This window comes from Salmo salar, chromosome 13 (assembly GCF_965601325.2).
Source record: "Salmo salar chromosome 13, fSalSal1, whole genome shotgun sequence".
NCBI lineage: Eukaryota > Metazoa > Chordata > Actinopteri > Salmoniformes > Salmonidae > Salmo > Salmo salar.
Window position 1 is genome coordinate 18,663,862 of NC_138303.1, and position 8,639 is coordinate 18,672,500.

The following is an 8,639-nucleotide window of genomic DNA, read 5'->3' on the forward strand; positions in this document are numbered from 1 at the left end:
ACATTCAGAAAGTTCAATACGCAATTAGAGACAAACACACTGTCCTAGCTCTGCTTGCAACAAGATCTCATAGTTTCCCTTCCAAACTGACGTATTATGGATGAATGTCTATTTTTTACGCGTTAATTCTGCGTAGTTACAGGGTTAATTCTGCATAGTTACAGGGTTAATTCTGCATAGTTACAGGGTTAATTCTGCATAGTTACAGGGTTAATTCTGCATAGTTACAGGGTTAATTCTGCGTAGTTACAGGGTTAATTCTGCATAGTTACAGGGTAAATTCTGCATAGTTACAGGGTTAATTCCATATGGTTACAGGGTTAATTCCACATGGGTACAGCGTTAAAACAGAAACAACTCAAAGGTTAACAGGCTAGGGTTTATTACTAGTGGTTAAGGTTAGGGCTGTGGTTAGGGGAAGGCTTAAAACAAGATAATAAAAAACCATGCCCTATTACCATCAAGTATCTTCTAGTATTCTCACGGCTTGCTAGAGCACTGTGAACTGCTGTGGTATAGTGGTCGAAGCAGCCCCCTCCGGCTGTGAACACTCAGGAAGGTACATATACACGTTCTCAGCACCTTTTCTAACGTCCGAAAACAAAGTATTTTTCTAGTGATCAGCCTCCCACTTTTACAGCACTCAAAAGCACTGACAAACAACCTTCTGATTTAACAGCACCACACACACACACACACACACACACACACACACACACACACACACACACACACACACACACACACACACACACACACACACACACACACACACACACACACACAAAATCAAAACCCTGAGTTTTGGACAACAAACTGGTCGATACATTCATCCACTATGGAATCCGACTGTATTGATCGTATCTGATCCCAGATAGTCCCCATCTCAGGGGACCAGGTGATAATGATATGAGGACTACATTACATGACCTGTCATTATCTCTGCTTAGACACACACATTACCCTCCCTCCATCATCTCCATTACCTCTGAACAGTCAGCACGCAATTACACATCACTGGGCTGTCACCATGGCAACAACGGACCCATAACTACCTACAGTACCTACCTGCCTACCTGTGTTGAATGGCTTGAATCTCAAAATGGCTGATGGGAGTACGTAAGTAAAATGGAATCATCACTGGCAGAATTGACATCAAGTTTCAAGAAATGATCTGATGTCAATGTAGGCTACCTGTAATTCTTTAGTAGTGACCAGAGCTGGGTCGTTCTTTAGTAGTGACCAGAGCTGGGTCGTTCTTTAGTAGTGACCAGAGCTGGGTCGTTCTTTAGTAGTGACCAGAGCTGGGTCGTTCTTTAGTAGTGACCAGAGCTGGGTCGTTCTTTAGTAGTGACCAGAGCTGGGTCGTTCTTTAGTAGTGACCAGAGCTGGGTCGTTCTTTAGTAGTGACCAGAGCTGGGTCGTTCTTTAGTAGTGACCAGAGCTGGGTCGTTCTTTAGTAGTGACCAGAGCTGGGTCGTTCTTTAGTAGTGACCAGAGCTGGGTCGTTCTTTAGTAGTGACCAGAGCTGGGTCGTTCTTTAGTAGTGACCAGAGCTGGGTCGTTCTTTAGTAGTGACCAAAGCTGGGTCGTTCTTTAGTAGTGACCAGAGCTGGGTCGTTCTTTAGTAGTGACCAGAGCTGGGTCGTTCTTTAGTAGTGACCAAAGCTGGGTCGTTCTTTAGTAGTGACCAGAGCTGGGTCGTTCTTTAGTAGTGACCAGAGCTAGGTCGTGTTAAGGCACAAAACTGAAGAGAACGGGAGATCAACTCAGATTCAGATTGTTTATTACTGTGGTCACATGTACAGGGTTGCAGGTGTGATTGCAGGGTACAGTGAAAATATTATAATAGAAATAGCACTATATACATAATAACAACAGTAGCAGTGATGATGCCCAAAAAAGTCATCAAAAGCTGTATTTCCGCTCTGTTGTCATAATTGAGGGGGTGGGGGGAATGACCATAGGGGGAGCAGCAGAATGATCATTGAGGGGCTGGGGGGAATGACCATAGGGGGAGCAGCAGAATGACCATTGAGGGGGTGGGGGGAATGACCATAGGGGGAGCAGCAGAATGACCATTGAGGGGGTGGGGGGAATGACCATAGGGGGAGCAGCAGAATGACCATTGAGTGAAATAAAAACAAAAAAGTAATAATATACATATTAACAACTGCAACAGTGATGAATGTCGTTGGGGTGGGGACAGAGTAAAGACTGTTGGGGGGTGGAATGTCCATAGATGGAGTAGAAGGGGGGGAGCAGCAGGATAAATCATGTCCATAGGGGGAGTAGAAGGGGGGAGCAGCAGGATACATAATGTCCATAGAGGGAGTGGAAGGGGGGAGCAGCAGGATAAATAATGTCCATAGAGGGAGTAGAAGGGGGGGAGCAGCAGGATAAATAATGTCCATAGATGGAGTAGAAGGGGGGAGCAGCAGGATAAATAATGTCCATAGAGGGAGTAGAAGGGGGGGGAGCAGCAGGATAAATAATGTCCATAGATGGAGTAGAAGGGGGGAGCAGCAGGATAAATAATGTCCATAGAGGGAGTAGAAGGGGGGGGAGCAGCAGGATAAATAATGTCCATAGATGGAGTAGAAGGGGGGAGCAGCAGGATAAATAATGTCCATAGAGGGAGTAGAAGGGGGAGCAGCAGGATAAATAATGTCCATAGGGGGAGTAGAAGGGGGGGAGCAGCAGGATAAATAATGTCCATAGGGGGAGTAGCAGGTAAGGTAAGTGAGAGTCGAGAGCAGGGGGGGAATGTCCATAGATGGAGTAGAAGGGGGGAGCAGCAGGATAAATCATGTCCATAGGGGGAGTAGAAGGGGGGGAGCAGCAGGATAAATAATGTCCATAGAGGGAGTAGAAGGGGGGGAGCAGCAGGATAAATAATGTCCATAGGGGGAGTAGAAGGGGGGGAGCAGCAGGATAAATAATGTCCATAGGGGGAGTAGAAGGGGGGAGCAGCAGGATATAGAATGTCCATAGAGGGAGTAGAAGGGGGGGAGCAGCAGGATAAATAATGTCCATAGAGGGAGTAGAAGGGGGGAGCAGCAGGATAAATAATGTCCATAGAGGGAGTAGAAGGGGGAGCAGCAGGATAAATAATGTCCATAGAGGGAGTAGAAGGGGGGGAGCAGCAGGATAAATAATGTCCATAGAGGGAGTAGAAGGGGGGGAGCAGCAGGATAAATAATGTCCATAGAGGGAGTAGAAGGGGGGAGCAGCAGGATAAATAATGTCCATAGAGGGAGTAGAAGGGGGAGCAGCATGATAAATAATGTCCATAGATGGAGTAGAAGGGGGGGAGCAGCAGGATAAATAATGTCCATAGAGGGAGTAGAAGGGGGGGAGCAGCAGGATAAATAATGTCCATAGGGGGAGTAGAAGGGGGGGGGGCAGCAGGATAAATAATGTCCATAGAGGGAGTAGAAGGGGGAGCAGCAGGATAAATAATGTCCATAGAGGGAGTAGAAGGGGGAGCAGCAGGATAAATAATGTCCATAGAGGGAGTAGAAGGGGGGAGCAGCAGGATAAATAATGTCCATAGAGGGAGTAGAAGGGGGGGAGCAGCAGGATAAATAATGTCCATAGAGGGAGTAGAAGGGGGGAGCAGCAGGATAAATAATGTCCATAGGGGGAGCAGCAGAATAAATAATGTCCATAGGGGGAGTGGCAGGTAAGGTAAGTGAGAGTCGAGGGCGGGGGGGGGGGGGGGGGGGGGGGGGTGTCAATGTGGGGAGTAGTTGACCATGTCCAATAAGAGAACTCGTTTTAATTTTTCCGTTTTAAAACATTACTTAGACATCAATGAAACTGCAATGGAGCATGTATTATTTTATTTAACTAGGTAAGTCAGTTAAGAACAAATTCTTCTTTTCAATGATGGCCTATGAACAGTGGGTTAACTGCCTTGTTCCGGAGCAGAACAACAGATTTTTAATTTCGCAGAATGGGAATTGGACCTTGCAACCTTTCGGTTATAAGTCCAACGCTCTAACCACTAGGCTACCTGCCGCCCCGGTAGTCTGATAAGAACATTCTGTTTGACTGTTTCCAATGGGTACTGAGAGAGGGAGCGTCATACTATCAAACCTCTAGCCCTGTCAATCAATTGAAACAACAGTCCTCACTTTACTGAGCTCATCTCTGCCAAATAATTACACCCATAAACTACTGCTGCTGCCCTCGACACTAACAGCCTGAAACCCATCACACTCACTGATACAGACACTGAGAGGACTAAACAAACATCACTGATACAGACACTGAGAGGACAAACCAAACATTACTGATACAGACACTGAGAGGACTAACCAAGCATTACTGATACAGACACTGAGAGGACAAACCAAGCATTACTGATACAGACACTGAGAGGACTAAACAAACATCACTGATACAGACACTGAGAGGACTAAACAAACATTACTGATACAGACACTGAGAGGACAAACCAAACATTACTGATACAGACACTGAGAGGACTAACCAAGCATTACTGATACAGACACTGAGAGGACTAACCAAGCATTACTGATACAGACACTGAGAGGACTAACCAAACCTTACTGATACAGACACTGAGAGGACTAACCAAACATTACTGATACAGACACTGAGAGGACAAACAAAACATTACTGATACAGACACTGAGAGGACTAAACAAACCTTACTGATACAGACACTGAGAGGACTAAACAAACAGACAAATGAAACATTACTGATACAGACACTAAGAGGACTAACCAAACCTTACTGATACAGACACTGAGAGGACTAACCAAACATTATTGATACAGACACTGAGAGGACTAACCAAACCTTACTGATACAGACACTGAGAGGACTAACCAAACATTACTGATACAGACACTGAGAGGACAAACAAAACATTACTGATACAGACACTGAGAGGACTAAACAAACCTTACTGATACAGACACTGAGAGGACTAAACAAACAGACAAATGAAACATTACTGATACAGACACTGAGAGGACTAACCAAACCTTACTGATACAGACACTGAGAGGACTAACCAAACATTATTGATACAGACACTGAGAGGACAAACCAACCATTACTGATACAGACACTGAGAGGACTAAACAAACATTACTGATACAGACACTGAGAGGACTAACCAAACCTTACTGATACAGACAGTGAGAGGACAAACCAAACATTACTGATACAGACACTGAGAGGACTAACCAAACATCACTGATACAGACACTGAGAGGACTAACCAAACATTACTGATACAGACACTAAGAGGACTAACCAAACATTACTGATACAGACACTGAGAGGACTAACCACACATTACTGATACAGACACTGAGAGGACTAACCAAACATTACTGATACAGACACTGAGAGGACTAACCAAACATTACTGATACAGACACTGAGAGGACTAACCAAACATTACTGATACAGACACTGAGAGGACTAACCAAGCATTACTGATACAGACACTGAGAGGACGAATAAAACAGACAAATGAAACATTACTGTTTGACCAGGGTTATTATTAAGAGACCAGGGTCAGTATTAAGAGACCAGGGTCATTATTAAGAGACCAGGGTTATTATTAAGAGACCAGGGTTATTATTAAAATACCAGGGTCAGTATTAAGAGACCAGGGTTATTATTAAGAGACCAGGGTCAGTATTAAGAGACCAGGGTCAGTATTAAGAGACCAGGGTTATTATTAAGAGACCAGGGTCAGTATTAAGAGACCAGGGTCAGTATTAAGAGACCAGGGTTATTATTAAGAGACCAGGGTCATTATTAAGAGACCAGGGTCATTATTAAGAGACCAGGGTTATTATTAAGAGATTAGGGTCAGTATTAAGAGACCAGGGTTATTATTAAGAGACCAGGGTTATTATTAAGAGACCAGGGTTATTATTAAAATACCAGGGTCAGTATTAAGAGACCAGGGTTATTATTAAGAGACCAGGGTCAGTATTAAGAGACCAGGGTCAGTATTAAGAGACCAGGGTTATTATTAAGAGACCAGGGTCAGTATTAAGAGACCAGGGTCAGTATTAAGAGACCAGGGTTATTATTAAGAGACCAGGGTCATTATTAAGAGACCAGGGTCATTATTAAGAGACCAGGGTTATTATTAAGAGATTAGGGTCAGTATTAAGAGACCAGGGTTATTATTAAGAGACCAGGGTTATTATTAAGAGACCAGGGTTATTATTAAGAGACCAGGGTCCGTATTAAGAGACCAGGGTCAGTATTAAGAGACCAGGATCAGTATTAAGAGACCAGGGTTATTATTAAGAGACCAGGGTTATTATTAAGAGACCAGGGTTATTATTAAGAGACCAGGGTCAGTATTAAGAGACCAGGGTTATTATTAAGAGACCAGGGTTATTATTAAGAGACCAGGGTCAGTATTAAGAGACCAGGGTCAGTATTAAGAGATCATCGTCAGTATTAAGAGACCAGGGTCAGTATGAAGAGACCAGGGTCAGTATTAAGAGACCAGGGTTATTATTAAGAGACCAGGGTCAGTATTAAGAGACCAGGGTTATTATTAAGAGACCAGGGTTATTATTAAGAGACCAGGGTCATTATTAAGAGACCAGGGTCAGTATTAAGAGACCAGGGTCAGTATTAAGAGACCATCGTCAGTATTAAGAGACCAGGGTCAGTATTAAGAGACCAGGGTTATTATTAAGAGACCAGGGTTATTATTAAGAGACCATGTTCATTATTAAGAGACCAGGGTCAGTATTAAGAGACCAGGGTTATTATTAAGAGACCAGGGTCAGTATTAAGAGACCAGGGTTATTATTAAGAGACCAGGGTCAGTATTAAGAGACCAGGGTTATTATTAAGAGACCAGGGTCATTATTAAGAGACCAGGGTCAGTATTAAGAGACCAGGGTCATTATTAAGAGACCAGGGTCAGTATTAAGAGACCAGGGTTATTATTAAGAGACCAGGGTCAGTATTAAGAGACCAGGGTCATTATTAAGAGACCAGGGTCATTATTAAGAGACCAGGGTCAGTATTAAGAGACCAGGGTCAGTGTTAAGAGACCAGGGTTATTATTAAGATACCAGGGTTATTATTAAGAGACCAGGGTTATTATTAAGAAACCAGGGTTATTATTAAGAGACCAGGGTTATTATTAAATACCAGGGTCAGTATTAAAAGACCAGGGTCAGTATTAAGAGACCAGGGTCATTATTAAAAGACCAGGGTCAGTATTAAGAGACCAGGGTCAGTATTAAGAGACCAGGGTCAGTATTAAGAGACCAGGGTCAGTGTTAAGAGACCAGGGTTATTATTAAGAGACCAGGGTCAGTATTAAGAGACCAGGGTTATTATTAAGAGACCATGGTTATTATTAAGAGACCAGGGTCAGTATTAAGAGACCAAATGACACATTTAAACACATTTTTGTAATAATAATTGAATGCAGTGATATGAGATCTGTATGTAAAACATTTGTATCTTTTAGCACATGCCCTTATCCAGAGTGACTTACAGTAACTGCATTAAAATAGCTTGGTGAATAACCACATATCACAGTCAAATATACAGGATACCAACATTCCATTCCTGCTAAACAATGAATATATAGCGTTTTACAAAAATGAAAACATTTCCATACATAACTAAAATCTATGATTAAAAAAATCTGAGAACAATAATATTTTACACACGTGAAGGCACCAATAAGCAATCATTTCTGATTAAAAAACACAAATGTGAAAAATGTGTGCATATTGTGTAAAAAAATCCCCCAAAAAACGGAAAACTATTTGTAATCCTTGAATTGGAAATTCAATTCACCTCGCCCTTCAATCCAATCCCCTCGACACACACACACACACACACACAAGCACACACTCGTACACTTGCACACATGCTAAAGTTGCTCTCTCTCTGCTAAAGCCGCTCAAATGGATTTGAAGCATAACTGAGGCTGAGGTAGAGAAAAAGCTGTGTTGGACTGAGTATGCAGATATGTCTGAGTCTATTTCTGCATGCTCTTGTGTGTGTGTGTGTGTGTGTGTGTGTGTGTGTGTGTGTGTGTGTGTGTGTGTGTGTGTGTGTGTGTGTGTGTGTGTGTGTGTGTGTGTGTGTGTGTGTGTGAGAGGTTTACGAGAGGTTTAATTTGAAAGTGGCAAGACACATGGCCAGATTATGGGTCTTTCTGGGCTTGCACCCTGAGGTGTATTTTTAGAAGGGAAAAGAGGGTTAGCCAGTGAAGTGAAACGGACATGAATGAAATTGCTAATGCTTTTCCCTCTCTTCCTGCCCTTCCTGCATTTAAACTAAGCTATCTAGCTGTGGCTATGTGGTGACTGTCATCTTCTGAGTCATGTAGTTTGTGGATCTTCAAAACACTCTCCTATATTATAACTATTTATGTGGTCCAGCATTATTTCAATCACATACAGTAGAACACAATTCCTCTGGTCGACATATTCATGTTAATAACCCCAACATGTTGAACCATAGATCACCTGTGCAGCACAGGACTGTGTTAGCCCACGAAGCTAAAGCACTAGCTCTGGGAGCTAGCATACCTTCTACTGTCACATACCTGTAGGTCTGGGTCATCTTCATGTTAATAACCCCAACATGTTGAACC

The 8,639-nt window shown here is 42.9% G+C and overlaps 1 protein-coding gene across 1 annotated transcript in view; it reads right to left on the reverse strand.

The window, feature by feature from the left end:
• LOC106566529 (voltage-dependent calcium channel subunit alpha-2/delta-3) overlaps positions 1-8,639 on the reverse strand; it is a 332,855-nt gene that overhangs the window by 252,453 nt on the left and 71,763 nt on the right.